The sequence below is a fragment of the Strigops habroptila genome, chromosome 2 (genome assembly GCF_004027225.2).
Source record: "Strigops habroptila isolate Jane chromosome 2, bStrHab1.2.pri, whole genome shotgun sequence".
NCBI lineage: Eukaryota > Metazoa > Chordata > Aves > Psittaciformes > Psittacidae > Strigops > Strigops habroptila.
This window is the reverse complement of record NC_044278.2, coordinates 59906999-59920649: the sequence shown is the minus strand read 5'-3', so window position 1 is coordinate 59920649 and position 13651 is coordinate 59906999. Positions and strand designations below refer to the sequence as shown.

The 13651-nt window shown below is 39.1% G+C and overlaps 2 long non-coding RNA genes across 3 annotated transcripts in view; one reads left to right on the top strand and one right to left on the bottom strand.

The window, feature by feature from the left end:
- The window catches only part of LOC115604244, a 107060-nt gene extending 98478 nt beyond the window's left edge, over positions 1-8582 (top strand). The window contains exon 8 of the long non-coding RNA XR_003990169.1: positions 5946-8582. This is a non-coding gene — a long non-coding RNA (uncharacterized LOC115604244). The remainder of the gene's footprint in view (positions 1-5945) is intronic.
- LOC115604247 overlaps positions 1-13651 on the bottom strand; it is a 168435-nt gene that overhangs the window by 30468 nt on the left and 124316 nt on the right. For both annotated transcript variants that reach the window (XR_003990186.1, XR_003990187.1), the window contains exon 3: positions 6340-6489. This is a non-coding gene — a long non-coding RNA (uncharacterized LOC115604247). The remainder of the gene's footprint in view (positions 1-6339; positions 6490-13651) is intronic.

The following is a 13651-nucleotide window of genomic DNA, read 5'->3' as shown; positions in this document are numbered from 1 at the left end:
ATGAGGGTAAATGCAACACCCTCATGATTTACTGAATCATGAGGGTAAATGAACACTATTAAGGAATGCTGTCTTCCTGGGAGTAGCATCCTGGACAGATGTTATCAACTTGAGTTTGAAACTGACTTTTCATGTAAGAAGGAAAAAATTATAATTAAAGTGAAAGGTGCACCACTTTTCCCCCTTGTGTGAAGTTAAAGAAACAAACTTTCCTCTAAGAAAAGCATATTAAATCCTAATACTAGTTAATCCAACTTCCCCTGTTGCACACAAAAGAAATGCTATTGCCACCCACGCTTCTGCAGAATATATTATAAAGGATGTCCTCTCTTAAAACAAGGGACATTCTTATCCTTTTTTTCTTGATTCCCTTGCTTAAATCTGGCATGAGTTCCCGTAAGTTTCAGGATGTAGATCTAGCTGTCTAATGACATAAAAAAACCCCAAACCATTCAGAGAGAAATATATAAAATTCAAATATCTTTTCCTTTGGACAAGCCATATCTTTAAATGAACTTGTGAAGAACTTGCAGCCTCTTTCCTGCAGCATATGCAATAAGATCGTAGTTTCATATTCAATTATTTTTCCCAAACAGGCACAATACCCAGTCATGAGCTTGAAAACTGCAGTCCTTGAATTACATGTTCCTTTCCTAAACTTTTTCTCTTTCCCACCTTCTTTAAGTAGGCCATGTTTTATTTTCAGTCCTGCTAGATTTCAGGGGCCACCAATGGCATTCTCTTGATGAAAAAAGTGCTGGGTTTTGGTTTTTTGGTTTTTGTGTTTTGTGGTTTTTTTTTTTTCCTTTGGGCTTCTCTGTTTCAGTCTTTGAAAGAGGAGCTTTCAGGTCAGAAAACTGATCTTCTTTAAAGCAGAAAGCTGCTACTTGGCAATGTAATACCTGCATCTTCTTTGGTGGTGATGGGAAGGGATTGGCTGTGGAGCAGGGCGTACCTGTGTGCTCAGCAGTCAGCCCCCTCTTTATTTGCACTAATACTGTTGTTCCAGAGAGGCAAAAGGGAAGGAGTTCGAAAAGTTATAACAATACCTTTACAATGGGTCGTTTGTAGCCCAAAAAGTAGCATGAACACACCAGAGGACAGTAGGGATACTGTATGCTTTACTACAGCTGGTGAGACTTACTTTGCGTTTAAGATTTTTGCTGGTTTTAGCACCAGTCCAAGATCATATAATTTCTCAGAAATGTGAGGTTAAGAATAGACAAATAGAAAAATAGGGTGGTGGGTTACAAATAGAGTATGTTTAGAGCTTGACTTTAGCTGATCTTATACATCTGTGCCTTTTTACTACAGGCTCATGAGGCCTGAATAATATTTCACTTATATCTTGTAGATGTTGCACAGAACTTCTCCTGCACGGATACATGCTCACACTCCCTGCTCATGCACATGGATGCATATAAAGGTAATACCATAGTTTTTCATGTCTGACAACAGTCCATACATGAAAGTCTGCATAGCAGAAAAACCATGTGTCCATATTAGTGGATAGTTAAGGAAAGCTTGAGTATTTTAGATGTACTCTGAAATACGGGATATCAGGCATGATATGCTTTGTTTTGGGTCTTTTCTAAGTTCTATGAAATCAATGCCAAAATTCAACTAAGCTAGGTGATGCATGTTCATAGGAAGATAAGGTTGTATAGGCATTTTGCAAAAACACACATATATATACATTCTACATTGTAAAATGTCACTTTAACATGCTCTACTCCATCATTTGAAGCAATTTTCTTCACAAATCTGGAGAAATTCCTCCTCATAAGTTAAAAATAAAACTGGTATGAAACTTACTTTTCTAAAGAAAAAAAAAGTTAAAATGCACCCCCTTACAAGGGCGCATGTGTGTGCATGTGTGTGTTCATGCACATGTGTACCTGTGTTCATATTTTTAAAAGAACTTTTTTTTAATGCCTCATTTATATCAGCAGACTGTCCGGTGTGGGATGAAAACATTGTCATATGTACATAAGACATGGGGAAGATGCTTCCAACTGGCCTGCATTTTCTCATTCGTTACAGATTTAAGATCTTTAGCTCCACAACATTTCTGATTTCTCAAAACCTGAAAACCAGAAAACAAGAAGTGTGCACAGGAGAAAAATCTCCTTTCATCACACTGGGATTATTTTCCTATCCCAGGTGCTCGAGCCTGGGCTTTCTCTTAGTCTAATTGATAACCAGTCAGCTCCTCCCCTTAACCCCCTGACTTTTGTGCATTCCCTTCCCGGGCGACTACTGTTTCACTGTTCTACCTCAATCACTCATGGTTGACCTGGAGCTCCTGAGTTAAGCTTCCCCACTGGTATTCAACCTTGGACCTTATTATTGTTCTACTTGTCTGACCTCCGATACACTAAATTCTAACAAGGTGATCTGAAAAAAATCACTCATTTTTTCTGTGTGGTTTCATGGCTCGTCTTTTTACCGCTCTCGGCTGATGTTCTTTTCTCCACTTCAGACCACCAAGTGCTCTGCTTTAGTTTGTCAATTTATAGTGCTGTCATGGTTTCAAATGCTGCGACCATTGTGTAGAATATACTCTCCTGACCTCTGAAGCAACTTTCTGTATTTCAATTGTTAACTCATTAGGGTTTGGAGGAACAGCTGAAAAGAGAATGGCCTTTTTCCCACAATTGCTTCCAATGAGCTGCTTGAAGAGCCATCACAATCCAGGATTAAGAGAAACCAAGAGGATGATGCTAAAAATTAGCTCCAGTTATTTTGCATTCTTGCCTAAAGGAAACAAAGAAAACCCCTCAATCCCAAATGGTACTGATGCTCCTCATCAGTTTGCCATTAAGATGCAAGACAGCAGCATATTAATAAAGCTAGTAATGAAAAGATAATCTTCTGATTTGGATAATTCAAGTTCTTTGCCAAAGTATGCCAAAACATAGATAAAACCTGTCCTTTAACATCATTTTGTATTTCACTACTTTTACTGTGCACAGGGAATCCTTTCTTTGCACCATTCCTTTGTCTTTGGGTTCTGGGCCTTGAACTGACTTCTCCCAATCAAGTCTTTCTAATAAATCCTGTTTCAACTCTTCCCCTTTCAAAATGCCTTGCTAAGAGAGAGGAAGAGGAATAGAGAAATGAATGGAAAGTGCCACCAGAATTTTTTCTGAAGTCAGCTCCCTCTTAAGACAACAAGAGTGCAGTCATAACCATGTGTGTTAAAACCCCCCACAACAAATCAACAACCAACAACAACAACAAAAAAATCTCCTTGCCTTCCTTCTTTTCCATTTCAGTGGAGAAATCATCCTGCTTATGAGCAAATAGACAGGTGCCTCTGCCATTTCGGGACAGATCTATAGCATTAGCAAAAAGTTCATAAGTTTTATACTCTGAATTTTCAGATTAATGAACAACATCTTATTTCTGAGGTTTCTCTTTGTAGTGAAGACTGAGCCACTAGTTTCTGAATGGTAAAAGTAGCCTATGGTTTTGTCATTTTAAATAATTTACTGTAGCTTGGAACTTGACAATCTAGCTATGTATGCACAATTTTTTAAACAAAATGTTTTGAATGATTTTTCTATCTTTTCTCCAGTTTCACAGGTGTTTAGCTCTACCACATATTTTGATACCAACAGAAAATTTAACTTTTTGGACCTCATGAGAACTATGTTGAGACGTTAACAAAATACTTCATTTTCAGAGTCTTCATGGTACAGCATTCTCCCAGGTAGCACTAATCATGGCTGCACAGTTTTCTGATAACATGGAATACTTGAACTCGTCCTTCATTTTTGTGTCAGAGGATTGTAGTAACAACAGCTTGCATTCTTGTAGGTCTTATCATCAAGGGTTTCAGAGTGCTTTGCAAACATTTCCTACAGGACAAGGCTGACTTGGGTGTATCTTTAGTGATTTAAATTAGCATGATATGGGACTAACCTTTTTTCTCTCTCGATCCTGTAATACCCTTTTTACAGACGGGTAGATTGAGGTATTGGCTAGCAAGTGCCTTATCCAAAGCCACAGACTGAGTCAGTACAGGCAATGCAATTGGTATCTGATATCTATTCTTCAGCCCTCTAAATCACTTGCTAATTCTCTCATCATGCTTGATGATTTAACGTTTATCAGTTTTGTTCAGTATAAGTCCACCTGCTTCAAAAGACTCTCTTTTCAACTGTGTATATAAACAATATTAGCATAGGGTTTAAATAATTAAAACCCCCAGAAGTCAGTGACTATTTTAACAGAATTGAAATGATGCTATAAAATCGAAGAAATATAATCATTGTGGAGTTGATACTGCCTAAAACCAATGGATGCATTTGATTGCCTATGTCAAACACCATTAGACTTTTTACTTTAATAAAACAGTAAAGCCAACACTATACAGCAGCTAAAATCATTTCCCTAGAATGATATTACGGTTGCCAGATCTTCCAAAGTTGTAGAATATTTCTTTCCTGAAGAGGTAAGGAGCCGTCAAATCTTATTGTTCCATCAAAAAAATATGTATTTGCATGGATAATAAAATGAAATCAGAAAGAAATTTGTGTTAGTGTTTGTACAAGCAATTGTAAAAAAAAGAAATATCTGGCTGATTGTGTTGCTGTGCTTCTGCATCGTTTATAACAGATGGTTTGCTATCATGACTGCCTTTACTTCAACAAGACTTTATAACCTTTTTTTGTCTGCTTTTTTGCTTGGAGTTGTAGTGCACCATTTGTATTTTAAAAGTTTTTGTGGATTACTCTGTCAGTGCTTTGAATCTCAGTTAAATTCTGGTGTCTTATGGTCCTGGGATAGTAAATCTGTGCTTGATCTGGACTAAACATATTTTGATTGTAAATAGAAAGTCTTCTTTTATGAGGATGTTCACTTCACAGCTTGAGCAGTGTAATTTTTATACAGGTCTCAGCAATCAATAAAAAAGCCACAGGAGGAATGATTTATCTTGTTGGTTACAGAGACTGTCACCGAGAGAAATTGTAAAAGATCAATTTACACAACCTGGTGTGAGAACGTTATTGATATAACACGGCTGATCAGTTTCTGGTAGTCTATGGGCAGATGACAAGGAGAGAGCCCTGCCCTCGGACAGGGCCACTCACCAAGATCTTAATAGAGTCACTGGTCCATAAAATGGACACGAAGCCAATGAAGGGCAAGATTCTGCGTGCCCATGGTACACTGACTGGCCTGCAGGAAAATGAATTGGCTCAGCTCCGATTACTTAGTTAAGCAGTGTCATGCACCCTCCATTTTTTTTTTTTTTTTTTTTTTGGGGGGAGTGGTGGGGTGTGTTTTTTGGTTTTTTTTGGTTGTTTTTTTTTTTTCCTCCCCCCCTACTGTGAGAACTGTTCACTTGGAGGCTCACTGCCTTAATTACAAAGCGCCCTTTTAGCTAGAGGTCACAGGAGTTGGCTCACTTGGCAGGAAATAAGGAAACAAGCTACCTTCCTGGAAAAAAAAAAAAAAGAAGAAAATCAAACTTCCACTCCTCAAATTAGTTAAATGAAGCTTATCAGCACTTGTTAGGTGATCCTTTGACAGTCTGTTAATTGCAGCTGGTACATTAAGTTATGTTATAACCAGCAGGACATATGATTAAAAAATAAATAAATCTACGGATGTGCCACATGGCATGTGTTGGTGGAGAAAACAAAGTAAGAACAATGTTGATCTTTGCTGTAAGTATCACAGCACAAAAGACATTTATAGGATTTTTTTTTTTCTTATCCTGTAGAATTAAATTGCATTCTAACTGGAGGGGCTTCTTTGGCTCAGAAGAGAGCTTCTCTATACAATGAGAGAAGAAAAGGTCTCGTGTCTTCTTAATAAAAAACAACATTGGCTACTCTGTAAATATAAGCAGCCTGTACCTATGCATGTTATACATATAGATTTTGACATACTTTTCCTGACATATACTCTCTATTATATTCTTTTATTTACAGACAATAATTTCTCACTGTTATTACTGGAGGGAAAGAAAAGAACATTAGCAGCACTAAGAAACCCCATTTCGCCTTTGTAGGAAGTGACTCTACTGTATAACTGCTAGCAAAATAAAGGATCCAAAGGCACATCAAGGGGAAAAAACTGTTTTCATGTGTTTAACCTGTTAATTATAGTAATCTACACTACAGTGTAAGTATTGTAACCTGGAATGGGAAATGGGTGTCTGAAAGAATGAGCTGACTAAGACAAAAATGATTAAATCCACACTTCGAATGGACAATTTTCATACGTAATTTGAGCTACACATTCTTAAGTTGTTTCATTTTCACATTTCTGTACTCATCGGCAGGTATCAAAGTGAAAGACTGGCTAAAATGAATGTTTTCTTACCTTCATCTGCTGGAGTATTTTAAATACTTCTCAAATGCTGAAAGATGTGTTCTTCTGGATCCATAAGATGTGTTTTAAGACATGTTTCATGTTTAATATGAAGTCAGATTTTGAAATCTTAGGCATCCCAACAACATTGGTTCTTTTCATCTGCAGAAGAAAAAATATAAATGCAATGTTACTTTGATACTCCTGAATATTCAAAAAGTCCTTATTAATTATCATTGGCTTTCCACATGATAGAACTAGCTATCAGGACTCCCACTGTGCTCATGATACATGTCCTGAGCACAGAATGGGTCACACACACGTTCTCCCGTTCCTTCAGCTCTGAAAGTCAAATTCTTTCTTCTGAAAATGGATGGGGTGCAGGTGCTGTCCCTCTTCCTATGCCTTCCTGTACTCAGAGCAGAAAAGAAATAAAGGAAATATTACCAGAGTGAAGAAATGGAGCTTGTGAGTCCCTGAGGAAGAGATGGATGGGGGGTGAGGATGGACATGGCCAGATGGGGATGATGACAGTTAGAAGGAGCCGGGGCTAGGGGAGAAGAAGGGTAGGAGGGAACTTGCTCTTAGTATGTTCTCCCCATGCTGAAATTACTTGATATTACTCTATATCCATGTGTGCTAGTAACCCCTCAAGCACACAAACATCTGGAGTGGCAGTAATAGCCTGGTCCCGCTGCAGGGCTTGCTTCTTTCCACCTCTGGAAAAGAGAAGATGCCACCTCTGAGGATACACAATTTGATGCAAGGATAGCCACAGCGCTTGTTGCCCTTTTCCAGACCTCCAGTCTTAGTCATCCTTCATTAGGTTCCAAATCAAATTTGGTCACACATAGATGTTTATGTCACGTTTTCAAGTGAGGGGTAGGCAGAGGAAGAGTTGCTTTCTTTCTGCAGCTGCCAGGCCATTCACTGGCTCAGGCAGTCAGTGGTCATTAGCGTGTTCCTCCCCTGCCCTTCTCATAACGAACTTGGGCTCTTCCCAGAACTCAAACAAATGGCATTGCCTGTGTCCAACACATGGATGCTCCTTGTGCAGAGTGATCCTGGGCATGCTGCCACTGAGCCATCTCAAGTACTATGGTCATCTTCCTTTCTGTCTTGATTCCTTTATTTCCCTTCTCTGCTTTCAGGGCTCCTATTAAGTGCATACCAGGCTCTCTGATGTAAAGTCAGACAATTCCAGTGACTATCCCCCAAACTAGTGGCTACTCAGAATCGCAGAAAAACACACTGAAGAAGCTCCTCACCAAGATTTTCCCTGATTCACTGTAGGGGCAGCTGGTAACAACACCCTGTATTCAGGTCATTAAAACCTTTCTATTATAGAAAATCCCTGTGACCTTTTATTTTGAGAATCTCTCACATTTCTGTTGTTTGTAGAAGGTGTTTGATATTCAGTAGAGGAAATCCCCTTGGGCCACAGAAGTGTCTTCTCTTTGTCCCATGAAATTCCATTCAGGATGCAAAGTGACAAAAATGGCTATTACCCTGCTCTTATTTTTATACCTTGGGAAAACACTGGTAGGGTCCAGACTGCAGGCCAGGTTCACACTGGCACTGACAGCACCAAGAAACACACTGGACCAGCTGAAGCCAAGAAAATGGAGAGGTAGGTGAAGAAGAGAAAAAGTCTGTGGTCTTGCATTATGAAAAGTTCCCAAATGAGTAGTTTCCATCCGAAACCACACCCTAAAATCCTTAGTTCAAGATGTCGGAGAAAGGTATGTCAGACCAGGCTGCATTTTGGCACCTTGTAGACTCAAGATGTTTTCCTCATTCACACAGTCACAAAAGCACCTTTCCTCAGCTAATGTGCATCTGTATAATAGCAGTTCTTGATAACTCTAGCAACAGCAACCTGTACTGCAATACACAAGGTTCAAGACTCACTCCTAACTCATAATGTTAAGGAAATATGAGAAAACGTTAAGAAATAAGGAGTATTAAAATAATTTACAGCAAGTAACTGTAAATTAACTTTTGTGAGGCTGCAATAGCTAGTACTTGAGAGTTAAGAAAAACCTCTGAACCCTAATTTATCCCCTTTTACATGAATGCACTCTGGTGCAAAGGTGTGTTAGATATGAACATACTGCATTTTCCAATTGACCCTGTCTAAACCAGTATTCAGGTGGAGGTATTCAGGGGGTAAGAGCAGATGAGCACATACAACTAGAATGCTGATATTTTAGTCTTAAACGCTTCATTTTACAGTCCAAGTAATTATTTTCTTATATTCAGACATAACAAGTGCTATCCACTGAAGTCAACATTAGTTCATTTATGTTATTCTTTGGTTAAAAATTACAATATTTATGTATTTCAGAGAAATACCTAGAAGCCATGATAGCTGCAGAATCCATATCATTACTGTGGTTTGTGAATTCAGTCACTGACGGTGTTGCGCACTGCTAATATTTTACTTCTTATGCAGACAGATACTGCTCACGACGTTATGGAAAAATGATCTTTGCCTTAGAACAAAAAACTAGAACTTGCTTCTTCATCATTTAAACATAGACTTATCCTGCTCACTGTGTTCATGTATCGATTTTGTCCAGGACTCACAATCATCAAGTTCTGGAGAGGACCGCACACACACATCAAGAGGACCATATTCAGTTTCAACTGTAACTAGAGTTGAGTGAAAAATAAATTTCTGGTTTAGAGGCATTTCAGGCTTTAGTTTTATAGCAATTCAAAGGTAAATCATATTTTGCTTTCACAATTTCTCATGACATAGGAATTCTGGGATTTTTTAAACCCTCACCGGGACTTCTGAAATGAAATCCACTCTCAGGAACTTGGCAGCTGATGAGTACTGTTGACATGATTCTTACTAACTTCTCTTTAGCTCACTTCAGAATAGCAGCAGTTCAAAGACTCATGCATATACCCTAAAATGTTTTTAACCTAATGTAAAAATCTTTACCCATGTGTTATAAAGGTCCTTATATCTATATTTGAACAAACAGACTAGCTTCCTCAGTCCTTTATTAGTAGCTTTCTAGGGAGATCACTGGTAGTAAAAAAAATGTAAATGAAGTTTCTAACGACTAAATGCATTTGTAAAAGATTTTCAGCTGAGATGGTCTTCTGCAGCACAGGGATGCACTGAGCACTGTACCAAGCCTCATAGGAACATGTTTCCTCCTATTTTCTATTTGCTTCCAACAGGGAAAGCGCTAACAGGGAAGGAATGTGCCTCAAACCCCCAGCCATGCCGATGCTTGGCAGCCCATGTCAGCACCATGTTAAATGGATAAACTGGGGCTCTGATGACTACCCCACCTCTTATTGCCAATAAAGAAGGAATAAAGCTGGAGACACTGGCACCAGGGCAGAGGCTCAGAAGCTACAGTGCTCGGAGGACAGCTTAGCCTCTCTGCAGATATAAACAGGGCAGAAATCAATTTTACTAATTGCGGTGGATACCATGAGATCTGTATCATCACTCTTGGAAATGAAATGCAGGTAATGAAACCAGTTGAAATGAAGACATTACCAACTTGTGACACTTATTCGTAACACGCATATGAATAGAAATGCCTCAGGTGGCATTTAGGACGACTGTCAGTAACTATTGTTCAAATCATCTGTTCTCTTTTGTTCCCCAAACAACTCCTTTTCCTATGTCAAAGGCAGTTGCCAAGGTGAATTCACATTCTGGCACAGCACGTGCACCCATGTTTGTATGTTACTTCTTTTGTATGGTATGGCATGGCTGGTGAGTGTGGGTGAGATATACCTGGCTGAACGTAAACTTGTTTTAGGTGTTTATATTAGGACAAAATGCATTATGCCCCAGGATTTTTGTCTTCTTTCTAACCAGGAGCCAAAGTTAATGAGCTGTAGAAGCCTGCATTTGTGTTACCTCAAAACCAGAGTAGTAGGGTCCACTTGGGTGTTGTTTAAGGGTTTATGTTTCACAAGTAATACGAACCCTGAGGTTGGCATATGGCCTTGGTGCTGGTGATGTAACTCCTGGCAGTAATGTTCTGATGCTAATGCAGGCAAGTTATGGGACCTTTGTCCCCGTATTTCCTTGTTTCCAGTTTACATGTATTTTTAGAAACTAACTTAGGTTTAAACATCTTCAGTTCAGAGAGCTTGTTAGATTTTCACACTAACATTTATGCCTTTCTGATCAAAATGTTCTAACTTAAAAAATGTAGGCTTTTGGTTGGATTGTTGGGTTTTGGGTTGTTTTTAGTCTTCTTGTTTTGAGTTCATTTCTCTTTGGAAAAGGTCTTTTCCCAGCACTCTTGGCTGTACACAGCCAGAGTTTACAAGGTGCACTGAAATTGAAATATCAAAGAGAACTGTTGAAATGACATGCTTGTGAAATGTGTGCAATTATCTGCTATTAACTCATCTGGAATCCTGTGATGAGCAAACTGTGATTTTCAATGTGTCATTACACTGTTACATCAATGGGTTGTTCAACAGCTCAATTTAAAAAATACTCAAGAAATAATCATTATAAGAGGTAATCCTTCCTATTTGGTTCAAATATATCTGTTCCAGCATTAGGCTGACATGATCATGGATCTCATGATGTTTCAGTGCTTTGTTTGGATTTGCTTTCCAGTATTTACTGCTGATTTTGCTGTGGGTATTTTACTTTTTACAAGACATCTCAGAGTCTGTTTTCTAATTATGTAGAGAAGTATGAGGGATAATGTAACCATTTCTGATTTCTTGCTTTAAGCTATAGTGACACAGTGGTGGTCTTCACACAGTGTCAGAGTGGTTATTTTGTTGTTATGGTGCTACAATTTTGCCTCTTCTGGTGGCTATTCAGCTCGAGTTACTGCGTTCTAGCACTGAAAAGGTAAATCTATCTTGTGTTTTTAATTTGCAATTAATAGAATTTGTATGGAAAATGGTCTGCAGTATTCTGGAGTTATCATTTTACTGTGGCTTTCTTTTGTTATTCAATAGACAGGTATTTTGGCAAATCTGTTTTGGAGAAGAAACTGTCAAGCATGTTAAAAATGTAAATACACTCAACAATTTCTATTCTTCACAATATCAATTTCTTTCCACAGTTTTCCACCTTTTTAAAAAGGATTCTGTAAAATGGTTTCCAAATTTCACCATGGTCAGACACTACCTATTTGAACCTGATTGGCTTTTGTCCCATGGGTATTCCTCAAGAACTGCTTGTTGACAACAGACCATATTTCCACTGCCTTGTGACATGGGAGCTTCTGTTATTGGCAATCAGTGTTCAGAAGTTTGTACTCACCTTTTAGGTTCTACATAATCTTAAAAATATTTCAGTATTCTTGCTTACATAGTGATTTATCGTCTAGCTAATCTGGGGTAACTGTAGTGATTACACTTTGCATATGCTGGCTCATTCCTCTATAACTAGTGTAAGCATGTGATTGTTTTGGCCAGAAACACTATATTTCAGTGTGTCAGATGATGAAAAGCATGAAGAGGCTTCTAGCAGGTGAATATGTGCTGGTGCATATACGTGGGAAGATACTGCTAACAATCTTTAGGGACGAGAAATTAGCCAGCAGGTTTTTTTGTGATGCAGTAGGTGGAAAGAATCAGCCTACTGAAGTATGAGAACGGCAGTGGAAGGGGATCAGCCAGCAGTTGTCTATGTGCTGGAGGTTATGATCAGGTGGGTGGAAGAGAGAGAAGAATAAGACTGGGGGAAGAACTAAAATGGGGGATGAAGAAAAGAAAATTAAAAACCCCAAGGAATGAAAAAGCAGAAATGGAGATACTACATGAACTGCCTGTAGCATGAGGCCATAGTCAAATAAAAGACAGAATAAGGTGGTCACCGACATTTCTAGAAGATCATGTGCAACTGGATGAGAACTGCAAGACAAAGTGCACTATTAGATGGCATTGAATAGTACGCTTCAACAATGAAAACATGCCTTTGTGTCAGAGCATGAGTTGAGAGACTGTATCTGAGATAAATAAATACAAAGAGGCCCAGTTCATCCATCCAAGTGGACCAAGTGACCATGAAGATGTGTGCTAAGTGTGTTTATTTGGGAAGCTGAAACAGGGTGGCTGTAAAATCACAGCCTAGCTTCCTGCATGTCATCTTTCTTGTCCAAGAAGGCAATCCCTTCGCAGCATAAATTACCTAGGGTTGACCTCCCCCTGTGGGTGCTAATGGGGTGTAGGCGCAACTGTTTGAAGAACAGCTCTCACATAATGAAATAATGCAGGTGTCTGAATCCCTAAAGAACTCACAGAGGAACTGCACCTGCCAAGAATAGGCAGAGGTAGACAAACACGTAAACTGTGGCTACATGGATGGACACCTAGTAGACACCCTTTTAATAATTTACCACTGAGTACGTGCAACAAAGTGTCTTACACTGGGAATAGTAACCAAGCATGAAATGTCAAAAAGAAATAACTGGCTGCTTAAGAAAGGCTTGCTGGCTAGGAAGAAAACTTTGCTTCTATCAGTTTGTAGCTCTGCACTCTTCACAGATTGTGTGTAAGGGAGATTGTTGAGGAGTTGTCCAGTTTTCAAAAAATTCAGCTAGTCTGTAATTTCAAAAGGGCAAATGGGACGTTCACCATGAAATTCAGGAACAGGAACTCAGCTTGCCAGAGCCACCCCAATGTCTCCTGCGCTCACCAGTGTATCTCAGGGAATCATACTTTGGTCTTACTGACAACAGGGGAGGGAGGCTGAATCATTGTAGAGACTGTAAGAAAACACATGGATTTTATCCTCTTTGGTGTTTGTTCTCATTCAGCCCAGGGTATTGGTTAAAGGTGGTTGATTTTGTGGAATGATAGCCATTCAGTAGTTAGTATGAAGTGAGTCTGGTAGTCTCACATGAGTGTATAGAAATAGATGTGAACCACAAAGACTGTGGGTGTTACTTCTTGGAGGTAACTCCTGAAGTGATGTGGAACAACAGCAACCTCTTCAAATAGGAGCAGGGATGCCTGCAGGTAACAGGGGGCAGCAGGATCTGCCTTGTTGCCTGCGCATATTTGCTTTATGCACAAATGGCCACTTGAATATTCGACTATGGGATGTTATTCTGTCTTTTTGTTTTCAGAAGCATTAAGTATGTTCCTTCACCCTCACCGCTGCTAATTTTCCTCTTGTGAAACGGCAGTGTGGTGAAGTTAGGTATGTTTTGGCAGTCCCAGTAGAATCAGTGCCCTCATTCATAAGCTGTGATTACTGTCCTGGGGAAATGAGACCAACTTATATTCGTGGACATAAAGATCTGGTAGCAGCGACTGGAATAAAGTTAAAGAAATGCATTAAAAAAAAGTGATAGAAGGTTTTTTATTT